The following is a 13663-nucleotide window of genomic DNA, read 5'->3' as shown; positions in this document are numbered from 1 at the left end:
TTCAATCTGAGGTACAGAGATCCTGTCGTCGCCGTTATCATTGTCGTCGTCGCCGCCGTCGTCATCCTTAGCCTTTGCCAGAGTTTGAGTAACCTAGAGTTTGATTCTCAACGGGAACCGCTACACCGACGGTTCTGTCAGACTTCATCAACATATCCGACGTTGTCTTGCGATTCAGCAAGGTGTCGCGAAATCGGAAGTGATCGGAGAGAAGGACACTCCGAACGAATCTGCTGTTTCAAATCAACCGAGCTTCCTGCTCCTCCCGTTCCTGCTCGTGAAAAATATCGAATGAAATCGAGTTCCTCCGGTATCGAGGCTCGCATAATTTAACTTTATTTAGAGCGAAGGTAAAATCAATTTATATTTAAACCAATAAAATTTTGCGGATTATTTGCCGATAAAATATTATAAAAATTAAAACTACATTCCCGTCTTCTAACAACGTTATGGTAAATTGATACACAGATTGTTTTAGCTTTTGCGATTTGTTTAAAATCCCTTTAATCGCGGCGAATTGAGTTTCGTTAAATATTGTTAAAAATTAACTAAAAGCCTTTAATTTTATTTATAACTTTTTATTAGTAGTCCTTTTTGCGCAAAAGAATAATTGGCGCGCAAGTTAAAAATACAAACACGCAGAGGCAATCCAATATTGCGCAGGAAAGAACCGTCGAACGGCTTTGAAATTACTGTACACGTAATTATACATGCACTAATGTAACTGTAACTAACTCTTCTTTAATAAGATTTAACAAGCAGCAAAAACTAGGTTGTTCCGTATAAACGAACCAATTATGTCGTTCAAATCTCTACTTCTGCGCTCTACTTTGATCAATATATTTCATGACGCGTATAATTACCTATTAATCGCTAAAATGCATCAAATGGATATAGCTCGCGGAACACGGAGCTAATTAAATCGCGCAAAATCCTCCATCCGAGAACGCTAAATCAATCACGAAGTCGCTGTAGCTGCAGCCGTCTCGTCGCGTTATATCCGATATTAAAAAAAAAAAAAAGAAAAAAAAGAACGAGGGGGGATTGACGATATTAAACAAAAAATTGTGGACGTACGCCGCGGTCGGTGTTTTCGAGAGGAGGCGAAGGGGGAGGGGGGCGATTGTTATATTTCTCTTATCAGGTTTTACGATCGCAAACGCTCATTTATCTTACGCGGGCCACTCCGTCATCAACGACGTTATCGCCAACGGGTAATTTAACTATACGAATCGATTTCCATACCGCGAGAGCATCGTAAACAGGACGTAGATTGGATTTCGATAAATCCGCGTAATGAGTAAGTTCAATAAGTCAAATCACGCCGATGTGTCTCCGCTGGAAATCGTTCGTTACACAATGCGGCTAGTTGCACCTGTGCCGTATACAAATATTACTTTTGTTGTTTTGCCGCGGCTGTTTGCGCCGCCTGCGCCTGCATCCGCGTGAAATAACACGCGACATCGGCTCCCTGCGCGTTGGAATATATTTCAGCACTCTTCGATTAGCAGTTAACACGCTGTGCATGCAGCTTTACGATCGATAGGAGAAAATGTATACGCTGCGAGGACCACTCGCGTAAAATAGAATGTTAAGCACGCCGTCGTGAGGCAGCGTTACTTGGAAACGTTAATCTCTTCTCATTTTTCGCGTTATTTACATCTGTCTTCATAAAGACGCCGAGGGTAGAGCAAGGGGGTTTTTTTTTTTTCTTTTTTTTTTTCCTCTTTGTAATTCGGATACAACGGTACACGTTATAACGCGATATCGTTCAGGCTTGATGGTTTAACCCCTTGAATCTCCTAACAGTGAAGCACAATGGAGCTCCAACGTTTCAGAAATGCTCGCATGACGAGACGCTGCTGCCTCGCACGCCACGTTTGCTTGCGAACAAATCTTCATTGTCCGGTCTAACGAGTGTAACTTCCGAAAACAATACCTCGACGAACGACGGTAGATAGGTACGTAATTTCCTCGGATTCGCTGTTCTACTTGGAAACGCAACCGATACTCATCTTTCGTCGAAAATCCTCGAGTTAAACTATTTAAAAAAATTTAAGAAATCACAATAAGTTTGACGAGCTGCCCGTTAAAAATTTTATTAAACCGTGTACGTGTACGAGTCGCGCTCGACGGACAAACGAAACGTCATATAGACACCGCGACGTTCTTTATTTTATTTTAATTTTATTTTAACGCTGCTCGAGTTAAACGAGTTTTCGCCGACGATTAAGCGAACTATTATGCATCGACCTCGCGTCTTGCGAGAGACGTGCGCGAATTCTCGGGCTGACTTGAGGTAAGAAATTCTACTCGTCGGGCAGAGCCGGGCGGTATGGCCGCCGAGGTTGACAAAGCCCTGACCATTTCTTCGTGGCTTCTCGTCTTCGGAACGACGACGTGTCACCGCCACCGTGAAAATGCGGTTCGTTAAATCCCCGAGGGGGGAGAGAGAGGAAGGTGGGTAGCCGCCGCGAGGCCGGGCTGCCGTTGAAGCTGAAAGGAGAAGGACCGTTTGGAATGGGGGCGCTTCCAAGGCGCTGACAAATTGGTGCGACGTTGTTGACGAACAGGCGAGGGAACGGGAAAGCCGGTATGTTTCCGGGTTGAATGAGACCCCGAGACAAAGTCGCGTTCTTTTGCCTTATTTCGCTCCGCCCGGCGGTAACGCTATTTCCGGCCATTTAAATAGTCGCGAAGACGACTCGTTCTTTCCGACATCGCGCTTTGTAATCCCGCGGATTAATTGCGCCATCCGTGCCGGCGAGACGTTAGACGGAACGAGGGCCGCGGCAGGGTAGTATGACGGTGAACAGGGTCAGCGATCTAAGCGTATCCGGCGATTTATTAATCCGCGCGCCGCTTGATAAACCATCGCCGCGAGTAGTCTTAATTGCGCCACGCCGTTGCGTGATGGTAACGTTACCATATTCATCGGCGTGTCGCGCAGCAGCCGTGGTTCACCGACAGGATTCGCGTTACAGCGAGCGTTGTATGTACACGCGTGTGCGCCCTGTTGCATTAGACACCGCTGGCGGACGGTGGCGTGCCGTGCAAACCACATAAATATCTCGCTAATTGTCCGCCGTGAAATAAGTCCCGCTGTGTTGGGAACACGTTCGCGTGATACTCGCACGTGCGTGCGTACACGCACGCGTGCCATCGCTGGCAGTGGCTCGGCCGTGGCGCTCATAACGCCCGGTGTAATCCAAATGCGTCGTGTTACGGGGAATACGATAGTTACACACGCGGCCACGTTGCGCGAGACGTATGCATACCCGTTGTAAATTCTACCGACACCGCGCGGGCCGTTACGCTGGCGCGTCTTCCTCCGCTCGCGCAAATCTCGTCGCGCTTGCCGAGCCTCTCGTGGATCGCATAAATCGAAGGAAGCACGGCCCGGATTTACCGTCGCCGAAACTCGCATATCGCGCGGGCTCCCGCGGCTTCTGATCCTTTCGGAAAGGATAACGCACCGAGATAAACGCCCGCGAACGAGATAAAACTCGCTCACTTCCGCGGAATAAAATCCATGCGTGCCGCGGGGCGGGTTCGCGAAATCTCGTTCCATTTGGAATAATTGAGCCTTAGGCGGGACGTACGGCTCGTGTGCGGATTCCCAAACGCGGAAACATGATGATCAGGAGAAACGATCGGAGAGAGACGCGCAGGGTATTGGTTGAGTAACCGCCGGAATGAAATTGTCGGCGGCTGTCGGAGCGAGCGACTGGCTATAATAATCGATTTCCATGCGGGTAAGTGAAAGAGATGCGATACCGATTCGTTCTCTCAAAAAAAATTGTTGCACGCAACGCTGTTGCAGCTGTGTGTAAATTACTTTCGTCATGGATAGTAATTATTTAATTGTTTCCTTGGAAACGTGCATTAAGAGTTTCGTATGAAGGTTTGGAGCTGCGAAATTCACTGCAACGCAGTTTTCTTTCTTCGCGATATTTGCCAGGAAAATTATTTCTTCTCATATTTTCATTATTACCGCGTAATCATATTTTATTTATTTATCGATGCGAACGAGCGAGCAGTCAGACCGGCGGCATTGTCGATAAAAACTTGTTAGGAACGCGAGATGGTTTGACGCTGCTAACATTTGACATTGCACCGGATTGCCCTGGAAAAAGAAAAAAAAAAAAATAGAACGACCTGGATGCGCAAAGTAGCTCCCGCGACGCTTGTCGTCTTTTATATTAAACCCGACGATATTGAACGCGCCGAGAGGCTCTTAAAGACTCAGTCGCGAGTTTCGCTCTCTTATCGCTCGCCGAAATCTCGTCTGAAAAGAAATGACGCGGGCTGACGGAAGAGTTAGAGCCGACGCGGCCTTTTCACCGTTCGGAATGACAAAGAAGCCGCCACCATCCGTTACTTGGAAACTTCCTCACGTGACAAGAAAACGTCGCCCGAGCCGGCGTACGCGTCCCCATGGCAGCTTTTTGACAAATCTCGCATATAATTTTAAAAGGAGTCGTCAGCTGTGAAGACTAAAGTCGACAATTTCGTAGTTACTTTAAAATTACGGAATTACACGTATAAAAATTTTTATCTTTTTTTTTTTTTTTTGTAAATTTAATTTTAAGCAGAGCTTCGATTATTTGAATATTTAACGTCTTCGATAAAAGCTTCGAAATGTCAATGTCATTGGACGTGTCTTGACATTCTTGGAAAGAATAGAAAAACGGGACGCGATATTGGCTCTCTCAAGAAAGTTGACCCAAATCCGTACAAAGGCGAGAAGTTACATGTACGCTGCATCGATATGCCAATATATCGATAGGCTTTTGGAGAGGAATGAAGAGGCCACCGGATGATCTAGGGTTCTCGTGCTCATATTGCCGGAGTGCGCCGAGGCTCGTGGTAGGCTGACAAAAAGCCATTGTTACTCGTCACTAAGTTTTCCCTCCTCGCTCTTGAACTATATACGCATTCTTTCTTTCTCCTTTCTTTTTTTTTTTTTTGGCCGACTTCGTGACATGAATATCCCTTAATATCGAGCCTTTGTATCGAGCTCGACTGATCAACCCGACGCGGTTTCATTTCCACTCGAATAATACCAAGATGAAGTCCACGAGTTTATTGCTAACTAAAATCAAACCGTTCCAATGATTAAATAAAAAAAAAAAATATATATATACATATATTTCAGTTTTTAAAATAATTTTTTAAATAATTATTAACTCATCGTTAAGCGAATCGAACGAGAGTGGCGATATTTCGTCATCAATTTTCGCAATCAATTACACGTAAGACAATACCGGTCTCTCGCTAATTAATTATTCGCCGTTTCGGAAATGCTGACTTTTTTTCCTATTTCGCTGTCACCGGCTGTTAAATTTGATCGCCGATGGTTTAAGCGGCCCTTACGTGTCCCGAGGATGTATCGCGGTTGCCGGAAGGCGCGAGAAGTAACGCGTAAATCACATCTTACAAATCGGTCCTGTATATGGGTATTATTAAGTGGAAGTAACGGGCTGGGTGTCGTCTATACGGTACGTACGCAGGTGTGCCGTACGGCGCGCGTGCACACACTTATTCGCGTAACATCGTGATACGTCGCAACGGTACATATTGCATGTACTGCAAGCCGGTATTATGGGCTTGTATGCTTCCTGCGGTACCACGGCGTCCCGCGTGAATACGTGAAAGTCTAATGCCGCATACTGGCGGAGCATTGTGCGCGCGGATGCATACACGGAGTGCGCCGGAGAGAAACGCAGGTAACCCGGTACACTTGTGCCGGGCGAAGATGCACAGTCGCTACTGTCACGCGGCTTTCCTTTACAACGACGAGTAAAGCACTTCAGAAATGTGTTTATGGTGACAAATGCGTAACAATATTTTGTAACGGGATACGGCTTACAGAAAAGCGTTAGACTCTCTCTCTCTCTTTCTCTTTCTCTCTCGACTCGAGTGGAGACACGTCGTGCGGAATTGCGCGGGTAAACTGCCGTGGAATAGAGTTAAAATTGCCGTGTAATTGAGGGCCGCTGTCGAAACGGGAATTACAGAAAAGGTAGACCTCTGTTTTTACTCCGCTACAACCCGCTAAACGACGTTAATGTCCGATTTTTGTAAACTTTTGCCGGGAATTCTTTTTTTTGTGTGTTTTTTTTTCTTTTCCTTTCGCGCACGTCGCGGATTACCGCGCGAAGGCGCTTTTCCTTGGATTAGGCGATACGCTGAACTTTAATGCAGATTGACGTACCATCTCGAGCGCGCACTTTGCGGAGCGGCGGTTTCGGTGATTTTATTTCTCGCCCGGATTGCGCCGCAAGATTTGCAAAACTTTTACGCAATATGTAGATTTATGCATATTATTTGTCTAGAGTGCAGGCCACTTTGCATTTTGTTTGTCTGTCAAAATCTGATACATTTCGGTGTCTTTCTCTTCCTCTGGCTGATGGTATTACATAAATATCTACTTGCGTCTTTTCGCCGTAAAAGATATATATCTAGACCGACGTTTTCGTTTCGATTCGATTCTCCATATCAATTTTCCAATTGAAACTGAAAAATGTAAAAAGGACAATAGAAGGAAATACAGATAAGAGAATATTACGTTATTTTCACAAGCATAAGTAATTTTATTTACGTGCAATTGTGATTACAATCGTTGGGCTTGATCGAACAAGTCTAAATTCTATCTAAAAAAATAGTTGCGTTACGCGTGAATTGGTTCACTGCGATACTACATTCTGTTTAATTAAAAAAAAAAAAAAAAAGAAAAGATTTTTTTAAGAAACAGAAAAAGATTTAATATTTTTGGGGCTCGCTCGAATAAAAGTTTTATAACGACGACGAGTTGAGAGCTCGAAAGTAACGGCTGGTGAATCGTTCTTGAAAAAACACGCTTGACCATCGAGCACGATTTGTTTTGGAAGACGTCTCGAGCTCGCCGAGCGGATTTGTTTACGTTTTTTTTAGACCAGCTCGGTGTCGAGCTGGAGTTCCGAGAACTCCGCGCTGGCTCGGTCTAGTTCTCGCGTGATGGACAACGTCCAATCAGCGATCGGGCCTATCGACTGTCTCACTCCTTCGCGGTTCTCTCTTTTCTTGCAAGTTGCAACAACCGAAATCTCCAACGGCCACTTCAGTCTAGCTGCGGAGGCTCGGGCGCGCGGACGTGTTTTCAGTCGCTCCGCAACTACGCGTATTTCCGAGCCGCGGATAGGAAGTCTCGCGTAAAAATAAGTGTCGCCGTTGACTCGGTAACGGACGATCGTTTCGTGCACCTCCGAGTTATCCGAGGCGTCGTTCTGTGCCTCGTTTCGTGCTCCGAGAAAAAGCGCTCCGGGAAGAAAAGGTTATGGCGCCGGCGGAGCGCGCGGAGCGTCCGACGTGAATTGCGCCGAGAGTTACGTCGGGCATTTCCGGACCGGCTCCCGCTAAAAATTTTCTTCGGCAGGTTCCGGCAACCGCCACTGTCGGAACGTGAGACCCGTACCTCGCACGTCTTCTTCGTCGCGGCCCGGGATACCCCATCCCGTTTCGAAGACGTGATTTCTACACTCGCGGAAGATAAAGTGCGCGGGGAACAATTCATCTGAAACGTTCGTGCTACGCGTTGGACATTATCGCGGCGGCAGTCTCATTCGCCGCTTGGCGCCAGTGACTCTTGGACCTCGTTCTACGTCTCATTGTCTGTGCGTGTATCTCATGTAAAGTGCATCCGGAGCTGTGCCAGAGCTTGGGACGGGCCCGTGTCGGCCGGCCGGCCGGCCGGCCGAGAACCCGCGCGTAGCGGATGAACAGTAACTTTCTCGCGCGTAAAGAGAAGACCCGGTGGAAGTAAGGAACGGTACGAACATCGCGAGTGCAGACTTATAAAACATATAATCGTTCGTCGCAAATTTTAATTTAAATCGTAAAAAAGCACCGCGATAATTCCCCGTCGTATATTCGTCTCTCGAGTGATAGTGTCAGTGACAGTGATAGTGATTATAAAAAAAAGGATAATCCAGAGTACTGCCACGGAAGGAGGGAAGGAGGGACGGAAGGATGGACGGACGGACGAAAAGATGGCAAACAACTTAACCTAACCGGAAAATACCAATGTAAGTAAACCGACAATACGCCGTTAGTAGATTATTCAATTGTAATTATCTCGAATAAAATTAAAAATTAATATAATTAATTATTAAAAAAAAATAAAAAAAAATTATTTCACAAAAATAATATAACTGATTAATGTCCGAATCTAATAATCTGAAGCGCGCTCTCTGCAGTCTCTAGTGTCGATTAAAAAAAAATTAATTTTTTACGAAAACAAATTGCAGCGAATTTCGTCGCGTAAACACATTTGTCTGCCGTTCGCTAATTCACCCGCGTGCACATTGATTTAATCTTCGATATTTATGAGATTTATGTCTCGATTCGAGCGATAACGGTAGACTCATTATCGGAATTTTTCGTTACTTGGAATATAATTTTCGAAGAGGGAGGGAAATGTCGGCCCGTCGCTTTCATAAGTGATCGGCGATCCCCGCGTTCTCTCGTCATCGGCGCTCATCTCTGACTTTGCCCCATCGAGATCCCGCGCGAGATAGCGACAACGCCCCTCGACGGCTTCTCATCTCGCCGGAATGCCTGCTATCGATTATATCGCGTACATTATATCGTGTATATAAAACCGCAGAGCCGCGAGGAGGCGAGCCGGGGTGGGAAGCTTTGCCTCCCGCGGTGCCACGGGAGACTTCGTGACGAGGAGCTATTCCTGGAGTATTTTAGGGTTACAAGTTCGTTAGATTGCGGAGATAGGCCTCCGCGGGCTTATTTATGGATCGAATTCGCGAGATTTCCGGGAAAGCTCGTTTTCCTCCCTCCGCGCGCCGCCGACACGCCACCGACGGCCCCCCCGTGTTCGTAGTCACGGTGTGCCGCCACGTCCATTATGATACGACTGTTCGATCGAGCGCGGGGACGTGATATCACTGACTAACGAATCCAGACTTCAGAAAATCGGATTTAGAAGCTGCCCGTAGGCCGCATTAGGTATATAAATCACGAACGCGTCCCGGATTTCCGGCCGGCTGGCGGAGTGACCGTGTTCGCGAAGTCGCGAGGGTCGATCTCGGCGGTGAAAAGAAAAAAAAAAATATATATATATAATATTCGCTTTCGCCATCCACGGGGGCACGTGGTTAAACACCTCTCACGTTTACGCGCGAGTTCGTCCGTTCATATCTCATCGCCACCGCCCGGCCGATAAACATGCGCCCGCAACGTGTCTGCGCGCGACACGCTGGTGTTAAATCGTCTTCGCGCGCGGTACGCGAGTAATACCCGGTCGCGGAAACGGCGCCGTGGACTGAATTTCGTAATCGGATCGCACTCGGCGACGATTGACGAGACGTTTGACGACGCGCGGCCGTGGTGCAGCCGAAGGTAACGCTGAAGCGCATCGCGACGGCGGTTCTCTCTCGCGGCGTGGCAGCCGCCGGAGAGCTCGTCTCGCCGGTTATGACGCGAGGCTCTTGCCGGGTGTGTATCGTATCAAGCGGCAAACCAATCAAGTTGCTACAATGGAGCTGACGTCGCGGGCGGGCGGGCGGCGGCGGTGGGTGCCCTCCGATACCGGCGTGAAATTTTCCTTCGGTCGCTTCAGACGTAGTCCTGCATGGCGAAATCTGTAGGGTAGCGGTATAGGGCACGTTCCTCCAAGCCATGCTGGAAGCTCGCGGCAGATTTTCACTAACAATAACCGTCACCCTCGCCCTGGTAGCGACAACGAAGAAGCAAGCGAGGCGCTACCACGGCGAGAACCCCGGGCGGGGGGACGCGGGGGAGGAAAGCGGTGGGTCGAAGTAAATGGAGGCATCGATTCACCATTTGTCTCGCTCTCGTCGAGGCGACATCGCCCTCTCCCATTCCGTTCTCCATCTTACGTTTCGCTACGCTATTTACCCGGAATTTGCATCGCGGACTGAAACTAGCGGCCGCTTCTCCTTCAACGGACGGCGTTCGATGCAGCGGCACAAAGCTGCCATAGTACGCGCTTAAGGAAACGTTTGGATTTCTGGCACCTGACGGCCCGAGCCGCTCAACGGTCGCCGTAGGATATTGACATCACCTTTCGCGAATAACGTGGCAGGATATTCTGTATTCAATCGATCGAAGTTGCTTTATTTTTATCTCTTATTATAAAGACGCTGTGACGTGTAAGGAAAAAAAAAAAAAAAAAAAAAAAAATTTACGAAATCTTTGTCGCGAAAAAGAAATAAATAAATAAAAAAAAATAAAAATAAATTAAAATAAATTAAAGTGAAAACGAGGATAGTTCGGTAGCTAGCACGACAGCGTGAAATAATTTTAAAGCGGAGTTGATAGCGTCGTTAAAGCGCGCGCGAAGATTCGAGATGTCAAAAGACTTGCGGGCAGTCGTCACGTAAACGCCCGGGCGGCGGATTAGTCTTTACGTAGGCACGCGGCACGGACCGGACAGAAAAGTAGAGAGACTCTCGTTATCGCTCGGTCGTTACCAAGATAATATCGTCGTTGCTGCGCGCCCGCGACGTTCGCCAAGCAAGCCCCGCATGCGACGCTCGCTACGTGGTTACACAATGGTGACCTGGCTGTAAACCCGCTAACGAGGACGTACTTCGACACCTGGCAGTAGTTTACTTTGTCAGTATACTCTTGGACTGTATAAGCGTGGAATAACGAGGGATAACTATTATTAGATGTAGTTACTCTCGACTATCGCGCGCTACTGGCACCGCCCTCGCGCCCGGCTTATGCGAGTAACGCGAATTCGAGGTCCGCATCGCAGCACCGTTCGACTTACACAGCGGGGCGATTGTGCTTCCCAAACTGATACCCGTTGTGCAAGATATTTACGTTTCGTACGTTGTACATGACGATACGGCGTCGCTCGGAAACCGAGAAGCATATCATTTGCGTACCGCGTCAAAACTCCCTCGACTGTTCCTCTCGCGGTTTTTATTTAATTTTATTTGATTTAATTTTATTTCTTTTTATTTTTTTTTTTTTAAACCGTCGATATCAAAAATATGACAGCGGTCATACTAAATACCGGACGATACTAAAATAATATCTATACGAAATTAATCGAAAGCAGTTTCCCATTTGCGTATCCCGAGCGCGGCTTCGTCAAAAGAGTCGTCGATTCACCTCTCGATTCGCCGGAATAAATATCTCTGTTGGTTTGAATAACCGCGGCGCGAAAGAGGGATGCGTCCCGCGGACTAAACGCGGCGTGCATAAGTATTCGCGTCGATAAAGCGCAGCGGCTCGCATGCGCTGCATGTTTTGAGAGCGTTGTCGCCACAATCGTGGTTAATTACTACCATATTCATGTACACGATACACGTTTCTTAGTCACGAGGGTAGGCGGCACGGGGCGCCTGCTAATCCGGCACGCAGATGCGTGATTCGTTAGCTGTTCCGAACACGTACATTGAATTAACACTGAGCTTAATTAAATCGCCGACATAAACAATCATCGCTGCATTTTGAGTGCGGCGTCGTACGCGACCCTCGCCGTCCGGGGCTCGGGCATAACCGGCGAAAAAGATTCCCACATTTTCCCTTCGCGACGCGAAATATTACCGCGGATGCGCCAAATAATGTTAAAAGCTTTTTATTTCCCCCCGGCAAGTTTTTGACAGCGGTTATTAACGTTATTAGATTATCTGTCACTTAACGGAGTATTTTAATTTATATTTCGCTAGCGATGTTCGCCGCTAAAATTGATTTGTCAATATCACTCCGAGAGATATACCCCGCTCGGGCTGTTACGATATTTATAATACGACCTATTATTACCCAACTCCTGTACAATTTAATTCAGCCTTCCTGATTTCTTTTAATTAAACAAAAAAAATGTTTTCTGGCATTCGAGCGCCCGAATACCGCAGCGGCTTCGATATTAAGCATACCGCGACGCAGAAAAGTATTCGAGAAAATATTACAACGCGAGATTGCTCCAGGTTTACGTAACAGGGGTACATATGACTTTTTCCAGACGTAAGGTCGACACAGAGAGAACACGGAAAAAGAGGGTAAAATTTTTTTTCCGTCAAGGGGTGGGAGGATTTTTTTTTCTTTTCCATGGAATATTATGACTGTGACATTTTCGATATTCGAACTGCCACGAACATAGTATTTATATTTGACCGTGAAATATAATACGGTAATAAAGAGAAAGTGGATTGACGATAGTTCTCTTTCAGGTGGTCATAAATTCAGCCGGCGAACGCTCGCGAAGCGTTTTTCTCGCGGCGAAAAAAAAAGGACAAGAAAAGAAAAAAAAAAAAAAAGAGAATGCGATCGGCGCGACGTATCGCAATTTGATATATGATTTAACGTAGGGAGCGTAATCGTAAAGAGCGATATCAGGGCGTCAATTAACGACCAAGAAGGGATGCAAGCTTCGCGTTGCGACCTGCACGCGCGCCACAATTGGTCGCCTAAGTACAATATCGTTAAGTACTTCGTGTCTCGTCTTAATTGACACTTTAATTGGTTCTCAAGGTGGTAATTGCCATCGGACGTAATTGATGTTTACGCTTGTAAACATCAGTCGGAAGGCAGCCGGCTCGTTGATTTCCATCAGAACTTAAGACCTTGTTCCAATTAATTAATTTCAATTAATTTGATAGACCCGGCGTCGACGTGAGTCTTCGCGGTGGGTCGCCTCCGTGGGGAAGGCACGTATCTCTACGTGAAAAATCCGCGTCATTGCCTCCCGTAAGTTTTTCCTCACTTACCGTCCCGCGAGCCGTCCATTATTGTCATTTGTCATGTCTGAAAAGGTTATACCTATAATGTGTTTCGAGATAAGAGCGGCGACCTATTTTTTTCTTCCCCCTCTCTCCTCCCCCCCGCCGCTTTTGTGAAATATAGCATCACATGTAGAGCTTTGCATTTACTTTTTGAATATAATCTAAGGTGCAAAATGTGCCCCAGGTGCGCTATGTGGTGCATATGCACTTATTCGAGGTACGCTATCAGTAATACCGCGCAATCTCCACGGTGCAATATATTTCTTGGGACAGTTTTCCGCGATTGTTCCGGATTCGCTTGGATGTTTGTCTTTTATTGTTAACGCGTGAAACTTAATAGGCTCGCGCCTGATCCTTCCGATTTTTCCGCGAAGCGGCTGCTAAGAAGGAACATCCGAGTTTTTTATTTAATATATATAATTCGAGACAGCTGTCGTTGACTGACGACGTTATCGTTTCTACGACGGGCGAAATGAAAGCGCCTTGGGTGCCAGCGATTTTTAGACATCGGCCGATTTGGCGTCGTCCGCGTGTCTGGCGAATTTAATCTTCGGCATGTGTGACTTCCGGTGCGATCAGGAACGCGTATGACGTAAAATTCGTTCATCACGTACAGTCGTACGAGATACGACGGCCGAGTTACACAGTCGATACCGTATCTATGATATAACAATTTTAGAATCGGCACTATTGCTGACTACCAAAACAATGACAAGAGTTATTTTCCGTCTGACAGGTGTCGGTAAAATGTCGATTGCGCGTTGTCTCTCTCTTTCTTCCACTTTATTCTGTCCTCTGTCTCTCTGTCTTTCTTTTTCTCTCTCTATTTTTTTTTAAATATTGTTCGCTACGAGGCGCAGGCAATTGGACGGACACAGTATGTAACATGGCAGATCGTGGACCGAATA

At 46.8% G+C, this 13663-nt stretch overlaps 1 protein-coding gene across 7 annotated transcripts in view; it reads left to right on the top strand.

Moving 5' to 3' along the window:
- LOC139101239 (uncharacterized) overlaps window positions 1-13663 on the top strand; it is a 212343-nt gene that overhangs the window by 47897 nt on the left and 150783 nt on the right. For 2 of the 7 annotated variants that reach the window (XM_070654275.1, XM_070654271.1), the window contains exon 1: window positions 1018-8066. The exons of the other annotated variants lie outside the window; for them this stretch is intronic. The gene's annotated coding sequence lies outside the window, so the exon portion shown is untranslated. Of the gene's footprint in view, window positions 1-1017; window positions 8067-13663 lie in introns of those variants that run through there. 7 annotated transcript variants of the gene reach the window in all.

Source organism: Cardiocondyla obscurior, linkage group LG03 (assembly GCF_019399895.1).
Source record: "Cardiocondyla obscurior isolate alpha-2009 linkage group LG03, Cobs3.1, whole genome shotgun sequence".
Taxonomy (NCBI): domain Eukaryota; kingdom Metazoa; phylum Arthropoda; class Insecta; order Hymenoptera; family Formicidae; genus Cardiocondyla; species Cardiocondyla obscurior.
This window is presented reverse-complemented; position numbering and strand designations above follow the sequence as displayed.